Consider the following 12,776-nt stretch of genomic DNA (forward strand, 5'->3'; position numbering starts at 1 on the left):
AACTTCCAAGGGAAGTGGTGCTGGCCCCTACCCTGGGGGTCTTTAAGAAGAGGCTGGATGCCCACCTAGCTGGACTCGTTTGAGTCCCATTTCTCTTTTTGGGGTTTTTGTTGTTCTCCCGCCCTGGCGGGGGGTCGGGCTAGAAGATCTACTAGGTCCCTTCCGACCCTTAATCTATGAATCTATGAATCTATAATCAATTAACCTGCATCAGAAATTAATATAAAAGTAGAGCTCAGCACTGTTCTTAAATTTTGATTTTGAAAATTCAGCTTTCAATTAAAAACCCTTGACAACCCCCACCAGAAACAAATAAAAAAGTGTCCTTTTTCAAAATTAACAAAAATGTTTACCAAGTTAAGTTACTGCTTTTTATTTTCTTTTACTACAAACTTCTTACTTTTATCAGAAAAATTGTAATCTGAGTTCTATGTCTCTGTCCTCTTTTTTCACTCTTGTAGGAAGAAGAATTAAAAATTTTGTTGGGCTCTGTTTTAGAGGGTTTTGTGTTGGGGACTTTTGTCTGACTGTCCCAATTTATCAGATATTCTGACTCCGTCCTAGATTAACTTTTAGGCCAAAATACCTTTGTTTATAAATAATATTGTAGGAGCTGAAGCTTTGTTTAGAATAGAAGCTCCTTTGTAACCTTAAACTCTGGGAAGGCTGCTGCTCATCTGGCTAATGCTTTTTGATGTTGAAGAAAAGATTCGCTTTAGACACAGTGGGGCTACTTTCCATACTTAAAGCTAAGCATGTGTTTAGGTTCTTCTCTAGATCAGGCCAAAATTTTTGGCACCCTGAAAGATGGAGCTCCTTTTATTAAAGTCTCAGCAAGACCTTATTCTGCTTCTTCCTTTCGGAGTCCACAAAGGTAGAGTAGAATGCAGTGAATAAATAATTTAGTCGCTTGTCTGTTGATTGCATTTACAGAATTCCATTTTTACTGCTGTAATTTTGCACCACATAATTAAAAGCTAAGTCTTCCTTCATAGCAATAGTTTTGGTAACCTGTGCATCAGTGACTTTGGGGCTGTAATAATTTTTCCCCTGGATACTACATTAATGAAAAATCCCTGCAATGTGTGGACTCCTGTGCCCTTCTAGGGGTTTTTAAGTTCAAACTCTGACATGTGCACTGGAGAATGAAAATAATAAGCCTCTTCTTTTTCTTCATACTCTACTGCATCCTTACGTTAGCTGTAAGTTTCTGGATCTTAGTGAGACCCAGGTCTGTACAGCATACTGCAGAAGACAGTGAAACAGACCAAATGGCTGAATATTTTCATTGTTTCCAGCTTCCTTCCCTCTCTATCCTTTAATCAAATTACAGAAGTAGAATATGTTTTTTTGGTTGTTTTTTTTAAACCTCTGCTGGCTACCTTCTGATGTTGACCTGCTTTATTCTTCTGCATTGATAGTTCAAACAGTAGGTCAGTGCTACAAAAGAAAATGTTCAAAAATATAAATTTTTCTGGAGGGAAAAGAGTTGGGATAAGAGAGATTGTTGCTCAGGTTTTCTAGAACTGCTTTTAATCTGAAACTCTGCTAGATGAAGTGTAGGTCATTCAAATTTAATCAAAGTATCAATAAATCTGGTCTTGATGAGCAGGTATTCAGAAAAAAGGGTATTGCATCGTTATTTTTTCCAGTCCTTGTATAGTGACACACAGAAAATTGTAATTCAGTACTCCAAGGAATAGTTCTATTTTGCTTCTATAATGGAGCAGTTTCCTTTAATCAAGTGAAAGCCAATAGGAATATACAAACTTCTAACACGGTTTTATTTTGCCCAGTGGGAGATATTTGGCTTACTGCTGGCTTGCACTAGAAGGAAATGCAGCAAAAGCAATTTTTCCAAAAAACAATGTGAGAAAAATAGTTTTTTCCGGTGTTCAGTGTACACTACTTTTTAAAAATACTTCATCTAGTATCCTAAATTACTGATTAACATCCAGAACTACTGACACATTCTAGGAGCAGAATGTATTCCTTTAATCTGCTCACTTAGACAGATTGGTTTGTGTTTTTGTGGTACAGATGAAGATATATGAGATTAGGAATGTGATTCAGGTGTTTCTAGCATTTGCTCCTTATTTTTAAAATAGGGATAATCATTCTTACTTGCTTCACAGGGATGTTGGGAGAATAACTATATAAAGCACCATGTAGGTTCTCAGATTTGTTACCTCTTTCAGAGATTATTTTTTTTTCTTTTTACAAAAGGCAAATGTTAAGATTGTGAAACTAAGTAACACTTGGTATTTCTGGATTTTTTTTCAAGCTTGCCAACAAAATCCATTGTGCATGGTTTTAATACTATGATACAACCTTTAACTGCATAGCTGCACACTACATGTCCCCTCGCAAGACTCATTCTTGCCTATATTTAATAACGATAGTGAATGCTTATAGTTGTCTTTTTATCTGTTGATGTTAAAATGCTTTAGAACCCTAATATCTCATTTACAGATGGAGAAAGGAACATAAAAAGATAGTGAGTTGTATAAGGTTACACAGATTTGAGGGTGAGGCTGGGAACAAAATATAAGGACAATACCCTGTTGTCAGTAACTGAGGTAGCTTTTCAATATTTATTTTTATTGGATGCAAATACAAAACACAATGAGAGGCCCCAGGTCTCTTTTCTGTACAGGCCCATCTTATTTGCTGTCTAGCCAGGCCACTTTTAGGGAGAAGAAAGCCCATGTCTCCATACACAGTAATTTAAAGATGAATTATAATGAAGATGCCTATCATAAGGCAACAGTGTTACATCAATAGGAGTAACTATTACACCACTGAGTAATAGTCTAATCAGTTTTATTTAGAAATGGTCAAATGTTAAGTATTTTTCTTTATACAAAGATTTTAGATTTCCCATTCCTTGGGAAATTTTCAATGTGAATTTCTTTCCTAGTGGGGAATGGAGTGTGCTGCTTTATTTGTTTGTTTATTTGTTTTTGAAATTTCAGGATTTCCCACAGAACAGAAATTCTCAATATCAGCCAGTCTCTCTCTCATTCCTAACCTATATTTAATTTTAAATTTCATGGTCCTTAACTTTTATCAATGACAAATTGAGAAATACATAGCCTTATAGCATCCCTGTTTATTTCCCTGGGGAGAATGATTCTATATAAGCAAATTATAGTTACACTATCTTTACACATGATTATAAAGAAAATATCTTTCCTACTTTGCACACCTAAAGCATGTCTACACTGAGGATTTGGGGAGGTGAGGGATGAGGGAGGGAACACCACCACAGTGAAGTGTGGCTTCACACTCACTATGAGCTGTAGCATAGCTGCTTTAGCATGACAGTGAATTCACTCTCTTGGAAGAGCGTATTGACATGTACGAACACTTCATGAAGACATCCAGTGCGGATAGCATGTGTGGAGTATAGGCAGCGTGCTTCCTTGCTCTGCCGTCTAGTATAGTCCTTACATAGTATGGACATGCCTGTGAAGTTCTGGAACTTGCTTCTTCCTTTCATAACACCTAAAGAAATATATTTGAGAAGATGCAGAGGGGACAGTGGGGAGAGGTCCTAGGTAGGAAATACCATGTAGATACTGTGACTGGGGACCATCCTTGAGGCCAGTCACAATGTCAGTCTGCCCACCTCTCTAGGGCAACCCACGCTGATTCTCCTGCCATGCCTTGATGTACTGAAAAAAAACATAGAAAATGTAGGAGGCTGCCCATTTAATGGCCTGATGCCAAAGGCATAATACACATTGTTGAGCTGCAGTCGGCCTCTGGCCCAAACTTGGCCTCAGGCATCCTTGGACATACCTTGGCCACATACCCCCTCACTGAGGCCTCAGGTGTCTGTCAATGGGCCTGGACCCCTAACTCGGCCTATGGCCCCCTCAGGTGTCTGCTGACATACCTGGACCCCTAACTATGATTAGCCCAACATACTTACAGGCTTGGTGGTGCCAAACTGATTAGTGCTCTATCTGAAAGGGGCCTAGGGGTAATAATAGACCATACTATGAATATGAACCATCAGTGTGAAGCTGTAGCCATCAGGGCAAACAATACTCTGGCATGCATCAATTGATTCATATCAAGCAAAACCAAGAACGTGATTCTTCCACTTTACTTGGCAGTGGTGAGACTGGAGTACTGCCTCCAGTTCTGGGCACTGCATTTCACCCAAGACATGGTAAAGCTTGAGAGAGTCCAGAGAAGAGCCACCCGTATGATCAGAGACTTGGAAGGCAAGTCATGCAAGGAAAGGCAGAGGGACCTGGGACTCTTCAGCCTAAAAAAAAGAAGGCTGAGAGGGGACTTGGTAGCAGCTTACCACTACATCAGGGGAGTACACCAAGGGCTCAGCAAACAACTGTTCACCAAGGCACCCTTGGGGAAATCTAGGAGTAATGGCCAAAAATTCCTGGAAGACTGTATCAGGCTTAACACTAGGAAAAACTTCTTCACAGTTAGTGTCCCAATTGTGGAATAAGCTTCCTCCAGAGGTGGTGCAATCACCTACCCTGGAGATCTTCAAGAGAAGACTGGATGATCATCTTGCTGGGGTCATATGACCCCAGTTGTTTTTCCTGCCTAGTGCAGGAGGGCTGGATCCAATGATCTTGCAAGGTCCCTTCCAGCCCTTACAATCTATGAATCTATGAAACTTGGCCTCCCACTAGGCCTCACCCTCCTTCAGGCCTCACTCATCAGGCATTGGGCCTTGGGCCCTCCTGGCCCTTGTGCTGTCACCCAAGCCTGGTGCTTTTCTGTCAGGGTGTGCTCCCTTAGCCTTTCCCTTCCACAGGGTCACCTATTAGGCAGTGAGGGCTGAGGCTTTCTAGCAACCCGTACTTGCCTTTCACTAGGGAGGCACTGGTGTGGCATTTCCTGGGGACCCCTTGCCACAGGCAGCCCTACCACACCATCCTACCCCAACAGGGTACAGTCATTCTCCAGGACTAATGCAGGCTTACTTGCCCTGGTCTTATACCTCCCTCACTGGGCTCCTGGATGTTCTTCCTAGGCTGCTCACTCCAGGGTACTCTTACAGCCTCCATCTCATACCTTAAATCTCAATCACTGGCCCAGTCTTTCAGGCCCCTTATAAGTTATCTCCCATCTGGTGGCTGAACTTCAGCCTCCTTCATACCAGCCTGCTTGCTGACTGACCTCCATGTCCTCTTTCAGCAGTGATGTTCCCCCCATCAAGGGGACCTTCAGCCTTCTTTAGGCCCTGGCCACACCTTTAGGTCAGCTGGGGTGCCACTAGATCTCCTGGCCTGCCCTTTGCGGTGAACTTCCATGCCCTTCAGCCTATTGGTCCTGGCTCCCTTGCAGTCATGATTCCAAGGATCGGTTGGAAGCAGCTGATCTTCCTACTCAGCAGGGGTCCCCCCTGGGCCCCACCATCAAGCAGTCCTCTCACACTGGGCCTGCCTGATGCCCCACCAATCTTATACCCTTGCAGCCCTTCTACTACACTAGGCTCATCTGAGCCCCTGGCCTCAGTCACAGCCATATCTAATCACGGTCTTGCCTAGTCCCTCAGTAAGCCCACACTCTCTAAGCCCCTTCCCCAGGCTGGCCTAGCTCCCCTTAGGCCAACAGCCATTTCTTCAGGGCTTGGGACCTCCCTGGGTCCCTAGGAACCTCCTCCTTCCCTGTAGTTCTTACCCTGACCTGCTGAATGTTCCTGGGAGCAGCAGGTCTCCAGCTGGGTGATGTTTCCTTGGCAGCATCCCTTCAGCATCTGCCAGCTCTGCTCCTCAGGGACTGCTCTTATACTGAGGCTGCTCAGCCCTGCTCCAATCAGACAGCCTTCTGACTGTCATGTGACCACCTGATTGGCTGTGCCATTACCTGCGGGCTGCCTCACAGCCTGATCAAGCCCTTAAAGTGGAAAGCACCCAAAGGTGCACCGCCACAGATGCTTTTTGATTCCTTAGTCTATGTTAGGTTACCTATATACCTTACTGTTATAGGTATGTCAGCTAGGTGTATGGGCACAGCTCTGGTTGTAGAAGGAATCTTCCCGGGGGGGGGGGTGTAACTGGCAGTATGCACTTTGTTGACACCAAGGGGCCCTATTGCCATAGAGGCAGCCACGCAAAGAATCTTCCAAAAGGTTTGGATCCTGGTACTGAAAACAGTATATGTAATCCAGATGCAGAAAACTGGAGACCAGAATAGTAAAAACAATTCTGTGCGACCCTCATATGGTGTTATGGAAATATCAAGTGCTCTGCAAATGGTAATTAATTAAGCCTCACAACACCCTTGGAAGATAGAAAAATGTCATCTCCACTTTACAGATGAGGAAAACATGGTACTGATATTGAAGGTGACCTGCAAAGGGAAAAGGGAGCCTGAGATGGGTCCTTTCTGCTGCTTCATGATTGATAAAGGTAGCTTGAGTGTTTTTAGCTTCTAAATTCTGTTAGTGTTTCATGTATTGTCTAGGCCAGATGACTGGAGGAAAAGTGCAATAGTGACACCACTTTAGTAAAAGAGCTGAAAGTTAGGGAACAGAAAAATATTATATATAAGGATTTTTTGTTTGGTTTTTTTTTTGGTAACATTTATCTAATACCAATATTATGGACTTTTTTGAGGCTGCTGTGTGAAATGTTGGCTTTACTTGTTGGGAGAACATGCTGCATACACTTAAGTGTTATTTTTGTCTGAAAGGTTTAAAGATGAAAAAAGCTTAACTCGGAACTACTTTATGTAGAGTTTGCAGATCAACTGTTAGTTGCTTGTCCAGCTTTATTCAGAAATTGATTGCAGAGCCAGGAATAGAACACAGATTTCAAAACTTCTGGTCTTGTTTGCATCTGTTGTCATTGATAACACCTCATACTAAGCCAAACTGTAAATAATTCAAAATCACCTATTTAATATAGGTAAAAAATTACCTATTTAATTTATTTTATATTAGGTGCTATAAAACTGTTCAGTGTAATAATTTAACTATAAGAGTGTGAATTTAAGCTTGTTTTGATGTCTAATTTTGTTTGATACTTGTTTCTTGTTTCTTACTTGCTTATGTATTGATTTGTGAAACCTTTGTTCAGGTATGCTATTTTGGTTAGCTATACAGTCTGTACTGTTCCTCACTCCCCCCTAACTTTTCATTTTTCCCTTAAATCCTTATTTCCCTTGCAACCTACTTGTGTTCTTTTTCTTGCTTCTCTAATTCTCTGCTCCCCATTTTCATGTCTTCTTTACTCTCTCTTTGTTATCCTTCAGAATCTTCCAATATCCATTTTTCTAAAATATAACCTCAGCCCCTGCTGTGATGAAAGTTGTTGAGCTGGTTGGAAATGTTTTGGCTAAGGCTAAGTGTGGACGTTCTGGGGGGCTATAGGGAGGTTAGATCACATTTAAACTGGCCACCCGGTCTAAGGTAAGTTGGGATGAGAGGACTAGTTGGGGGTTGATGGAATGGGGAGGATATGGGATTTGCGGAGGGATCAGGGTAGAAGGGGATAAGCAGGATCCACAGGAGTGATCAGGGGTGAGGGGAGCAAGCAGCATCAGTGGGTAGAGGGGCAGGAAGAAGTGATGGGGAGGGATGGGGGGAGGCAGGTAGGATCCATGGGGTCCACAGAGGCGTTGGTGGAATCTGGGAGGGTTTGGTGAGATCAGAGGTGTTTGCAGGGTTTGTGGGGGGTTAGGAGAGGAGCCAGGGGCTATTTTTAGCCCCCCGCCCCGCAACTCCTTCCCCAAACCTACCCTCCCTATCCCTCTCACTTCACCCCCTACTGATACTTACTTCCTTGACTTCCAGCAGTGGCAAACACTGATAAAACTGGCATCTTGTGGGTTGGGGGATTCTGTGTGGGGGGAATGGCTGGTCTATGTGAAAGACAGCAAATTAGGTAGTTCTTGTACTACCCTCCAAATGTGCTGTAATCGTTTATTCCCTATACTGTGGTATGCCTTTAGTACTTCATAAGAATAGGAGTGGAATTTGAAAGCAATTAGTTTTCTGTTGCATCAGGAAAAAAATCAAACAAACCTCTTTCTTTCTTTTTTTGGTGAAATGACACCCTAAGGTTAGGTGCCAACTAAATGAAGGGATTTTAAAATTTAATCACCTTGTGGTTCTATCCCCAGAGCACTGCTCTTTCAAAGAGAGAGAAATGCAGAAGGCAAACGCACACAGCATAGCTACATCATCATTTGGAGAAGGCAATGGTTTTTAGGATCTAGCTAGGGGAATTATAGATTTCATAGATGTTAGGGCTGGAAGGGACCTCGAAGATCATCAAGTCCAGCCCCCTGCCCTGGGGGCAGGAAGTCAGCTAAGGTCAAAGGATCCCAGCAAGATAAGCATCCAAACATTTCTTGAATGAGTCCAGAGTAGGTGACTCCCAGAGGGAGTCTATTCCAGGTCCTGGGGGCTCGGACAATAAAGAAATTTTTTCTTATGTCCAGCCCAAAATGGTCTTGGAGGAGTTTATGACAGTTGGTCCTTGGTTTTCCTTGGGGTGCTCTGGTGAACAGACATTTTCCCAGATCCTGATGTACACCCTTTATGTACTTATAAGCAGCCACCAGGTATCCCTTTGAGTCCGTGCTTTTCCAGGCTGAAGAATCCCATGGCTCTTAGCCTCTCTTCATAAGGCCTACTCTCTTTCCCTCTGATCATGTGCGTGGCTCTCCTCTGGACTCTCTCAAGCTTCTCGAAATCCTTCTTGAATTGCTGAGCCCAGAATTGGATGCAATACTCCAGCTGTGGCTTCACCAAGGCCAAGTACAGCAGGAGGATGACATCCTGAGATTTACTTGAGAAACATCTATGGATGCAAGCTAAAGTATTGTTTGCTTTGCCAGCTGTGACATTGCATTGGTGGCTTATGTTAATCATGACCCCGAAGTCTTTTTCAGCAGTGGTGCTAGCAAGTGTAGGACTGCCAAGCCTATAAGTATGCTGTGGGTTTTTTCCCCCAAGGTGGAGTACCTTAGATTTATTGGTATTGAACATCATCAGGTTTGTATCTGCCCACCTATTAAGTTTATCCAAGTTAGCCTGGATTACTAGCCTGTCCTCAGGTGTGAACACTATGCCCCAAAGTTTAATGTCACCAGTGAACTTAGCCAGTGCGCTTCTGACACCAGTGTCCACATCGTTGATAAAGATGTTAAAGAGAACCAGTCCAAGGACAGAGCCTTGGGGGACACCACTGGTCATGGAGCGCCATAATGATTTGCTACCATCAACCACTACTCTCTGGGTCCGACCTTGGAGCCAATTTCCCAGCCATTGGACTATGGTGTAGCCAAAGCCACCATTGGCCAATTTTTCCATGAGGAGGTCATGGGACACCAGATCAAAGGGCTTTTTAAAGTCCAGATATATGACATCAAGCTCTTCTCCCTTGTCCAGGTGATATGTTACCTGGTCATAGAAGGGGATGAGATTGGTCAGGCAAGATCTACCTATGACAAACCCGTTACTTTTCCAAACAAAGTCATTTTATTGCTGCTTTTGGATAAAGACTCAATCATATTGAGCCAAGGAGGTGATCCTCTCCCGCTATGCGATTCTGGTCAGGCCACAGCTGGCGTACGGCATCCAGTTCTGTGCGCCCCATTTCAGAAGGGATGTGGACAACATTGAACGGGTCCAGAGGAGGGCCACTCGCATGATCCAGGGACAACAGGGCAGACCCTACAATGAAAGACTGTGGGACCTGAACCTGTTCAGCCTTCACAAGAGAAGGCTGAGGGGGGACCTGGTGACTGTCTATAAACTCACTAGGGGGGACCAGAAGGGTTTGGGGGAGACACTGTTTCCCCTAGCGCCCCCTGGCATAACAAGGAATAATGGACACAAATTATTGGAGAGTAGGTTTAGATTAGACATCCGCAAGAACTACTTCACAGTTAGGGCGGCTAGGAGCTGGAACCAACTTCCAAGGGAAGTGGTGCTGGCTCCTACCCTGGGGATCTTTAAGAAGAGGCTTGATACCTACCTGGCTGGACTCATTTGAGTCCAGTTTTTCTCCTGCCCAGGCGTGGGTCGGACTTGAAGATCTACAAGGTCCCTTCCGACCCTACTTCTATGATTCTATGATATTTATACAGAAGTAGAACTGGATATTTAGAAAGAACAGTTTAAGAAATGCCAAAGAATGGGAAGACTAATTATTTGAATAGTCTAAAAGTATTGTTGCCAAAATGGAATGCTTCAAATATTTTCATTGTCAAAAGACTAGCAGCTTTGTGTACTTTATTTTAGGGATCCAACTTTCAGGACCAGTTTTCAGAAATGCTGCACACTAGCTCTATGCATCTCAAAATTACTAATCACTTTCGACAGTTTACCCTGTATATATCTATATACGTTTTTATAAATTGATATACAAACTACTTTTTCTGACACTTTCATACAGTTGATCAGCTACATGTAAAGACCATATTATTTTACTCTAATACTGTACTACAATTCTGCCTTTCACTCATGGGAGGCTACTGTAGTCCTATACCCATCTTTACATTTTGTAATTGAATTTTAATAGTTGCTAATTAATAGAGTGCCTGATTCCACAAGGTACTTCAGCACATGCATAATTCTGAGCTTGTAGATATTATTTAAGCCAATGGAACTACTCATGTGTTAAAGTTGCACACTTGCTTAATTGCCTTGTAGGATTGGTTCCAAAATTACATGAAACACAAACATTCTTGTTTCCTGTTAAGGGTGGAAGCTGTAAAAAGATTGCACAACACATTTAAAAGTAACCTAGTGGATGAGAAAATAAATATAAGTTCTTTTCAGTCTGGAAGGAATGTATCAGTGAGGTGACATAGGAAAAGCTTTTAATCATTTTTAGATGACATTTGGATTGTGGTGTTGAAAGGAAGGCTTCCAAGTTTGCAAATTATGCTAAATTAGGAGGAACAATGCAGTCACACTTTGTACAAAAGAATTTAGATTAGTTAAGTATTCAGGCTAATAGCTGTCAGATGTAGTTAAGTGCAGATATGTAATAAGACTCTTGGGGCAAGGATTAGAAGTGGAAGATGTCTACTCAGTAGAAAGAATTTTGGAGCCTGCTGATCAGAAGTGTGACACACGGACATAGTAGAAGAACCGAGATGTATTATTTCAATAAGGCTTTATGGTAGCAAAGGAAAAGGAACTAGAGAAACTGTATGTATAATAAGTTTGAAAGTAGTAATTTAGGGTTTGGGCACCCAATCTCTAGCCCATTGACTACATGAAGCCCATGGACACATAGCATCCAGCCCACAGGGCACCAGACATGTCAGGAAATTTGGTGTAGGGGGAGCAGTAGCAATTAATGCTGTCACCCCCACCCTGCTGCCAAGTTCCTACACCTTGCACGGCCAGATTGGGACCGGGCCATGCCACCTCTTCCCCATGCAGTGGAGGGGGATCAGGATCATGGATGGACCTGGCACTGCCCACCTGGCCCACAGGGCAAAAAAGTTAAATACCACTGAATTAGGGCAATTTAGATATGTCTACCTAAAGTTAAAGTTAAGTCAAATAAATGGAATATGTGTATTTAAAACACATTAACCAAAGTTTATTAAGTTCCCTTAATTCACTTGCCCTTGCATCACAAAATGGCTGTTTTACTTCTAAATAAGAGCACCCACCCATCAGTTTATTGTATATTACAGTCACATCTTCAGTTAACTTGTCTAGCTTCCTTATGTACACAGCCCTACATACATAAACTTTTAGACCACACCGAGCAACCCACAGTACTAGAAACTGCGTGTTGTTGCTTATGAGTAGCTAAGGCTACACATATTACATTTGTCACAGGATAAACCATTTTATCCTGGGACAAAGTGCAATCATTCAGATATCCATGACCCTTGTCCAGGAACAAAGTCTAGTAACTTAAAAAGGTTAACAGTTTATTCTAGGGCATTGCAAAATGCATCCAGGAGGTTATCCCAGGATTGCATCATAGAGTCAATGGCAGAAAAGTGGTAGTGCATTCAGCTGGTCTCTAAACCCTGATTAGAAAGGTGCTGCGTGTACACACCAATATTGAGACATGTCCATTCAAGAACAAACACAGGCACAACTTGTCCAGGGACAAATGCAACATTTTTTCCTACGCTAGGTCCTGGAGCTAAATTCACTACTTGTGAAAGTGAGGACAGTTTAAATAGAGCTGTACCTTCTTAGCGCAATGGTGAACTTGTACCCTGTTGTATGGGAATGGAAGAGGTGAGGTGGAAAGCAGCAGTACTGTTCTCCCTGATGAGTCAATACAGAACATATATGCACATTGCACATTATCAGTTTAAGTGCAAACAGCCAGCCTTTGCCACTTCCTACTTTTCTGCACTCAGCTCAGAAAATGAAATAATGGAGAACTGAAGTCTCTGTATTGAATCAGACTTATTTCCTGTACACTTTGGCTTTTTTGGTAACTCAGGGAATGAACACACACAACACTTAACCAGTTAAATGCAGTTTAAACCTGACATGGACAGATGCACATGCCTGTTAAACCAGTGTAAAGTTGACTAGAATGGGTGAAAAATGTACCTCGAAAAATAAGAACTCTTTGATGTGGTTCATGGTGAACCGGGTCAGTGTTGTATGTTGACATCAGACATGCCATGACAATGTCAGTCCTCTGGGAATTTTATCCTACATAGCTTCTTCCCTCCCCCCTCCTGCCTCCACCCGCCCCTTGTAACTGCCCATTCTGGTACACAGCTAGAACTCTTTTGACCCTTTTTTCCCCTCCCTTGCTGGCACTTTTTATCAATAAGATCGCTTGTAC

Source organism: Gavialis gangeticus, unplaced genomic scaffold (assembly GCF_001723915.1).
Source record: "Gavialis gangeticus isolate Ggan-Ray unplaced genomic scaffold, GavGan_comp1, whole genome shotgun sequence".
Taxonomy (NCBI): Eukaryota; Metazoa; Chordata; order Crocodylia; family Gavialidae; genus Gavialis; species Gavialis gangeticus.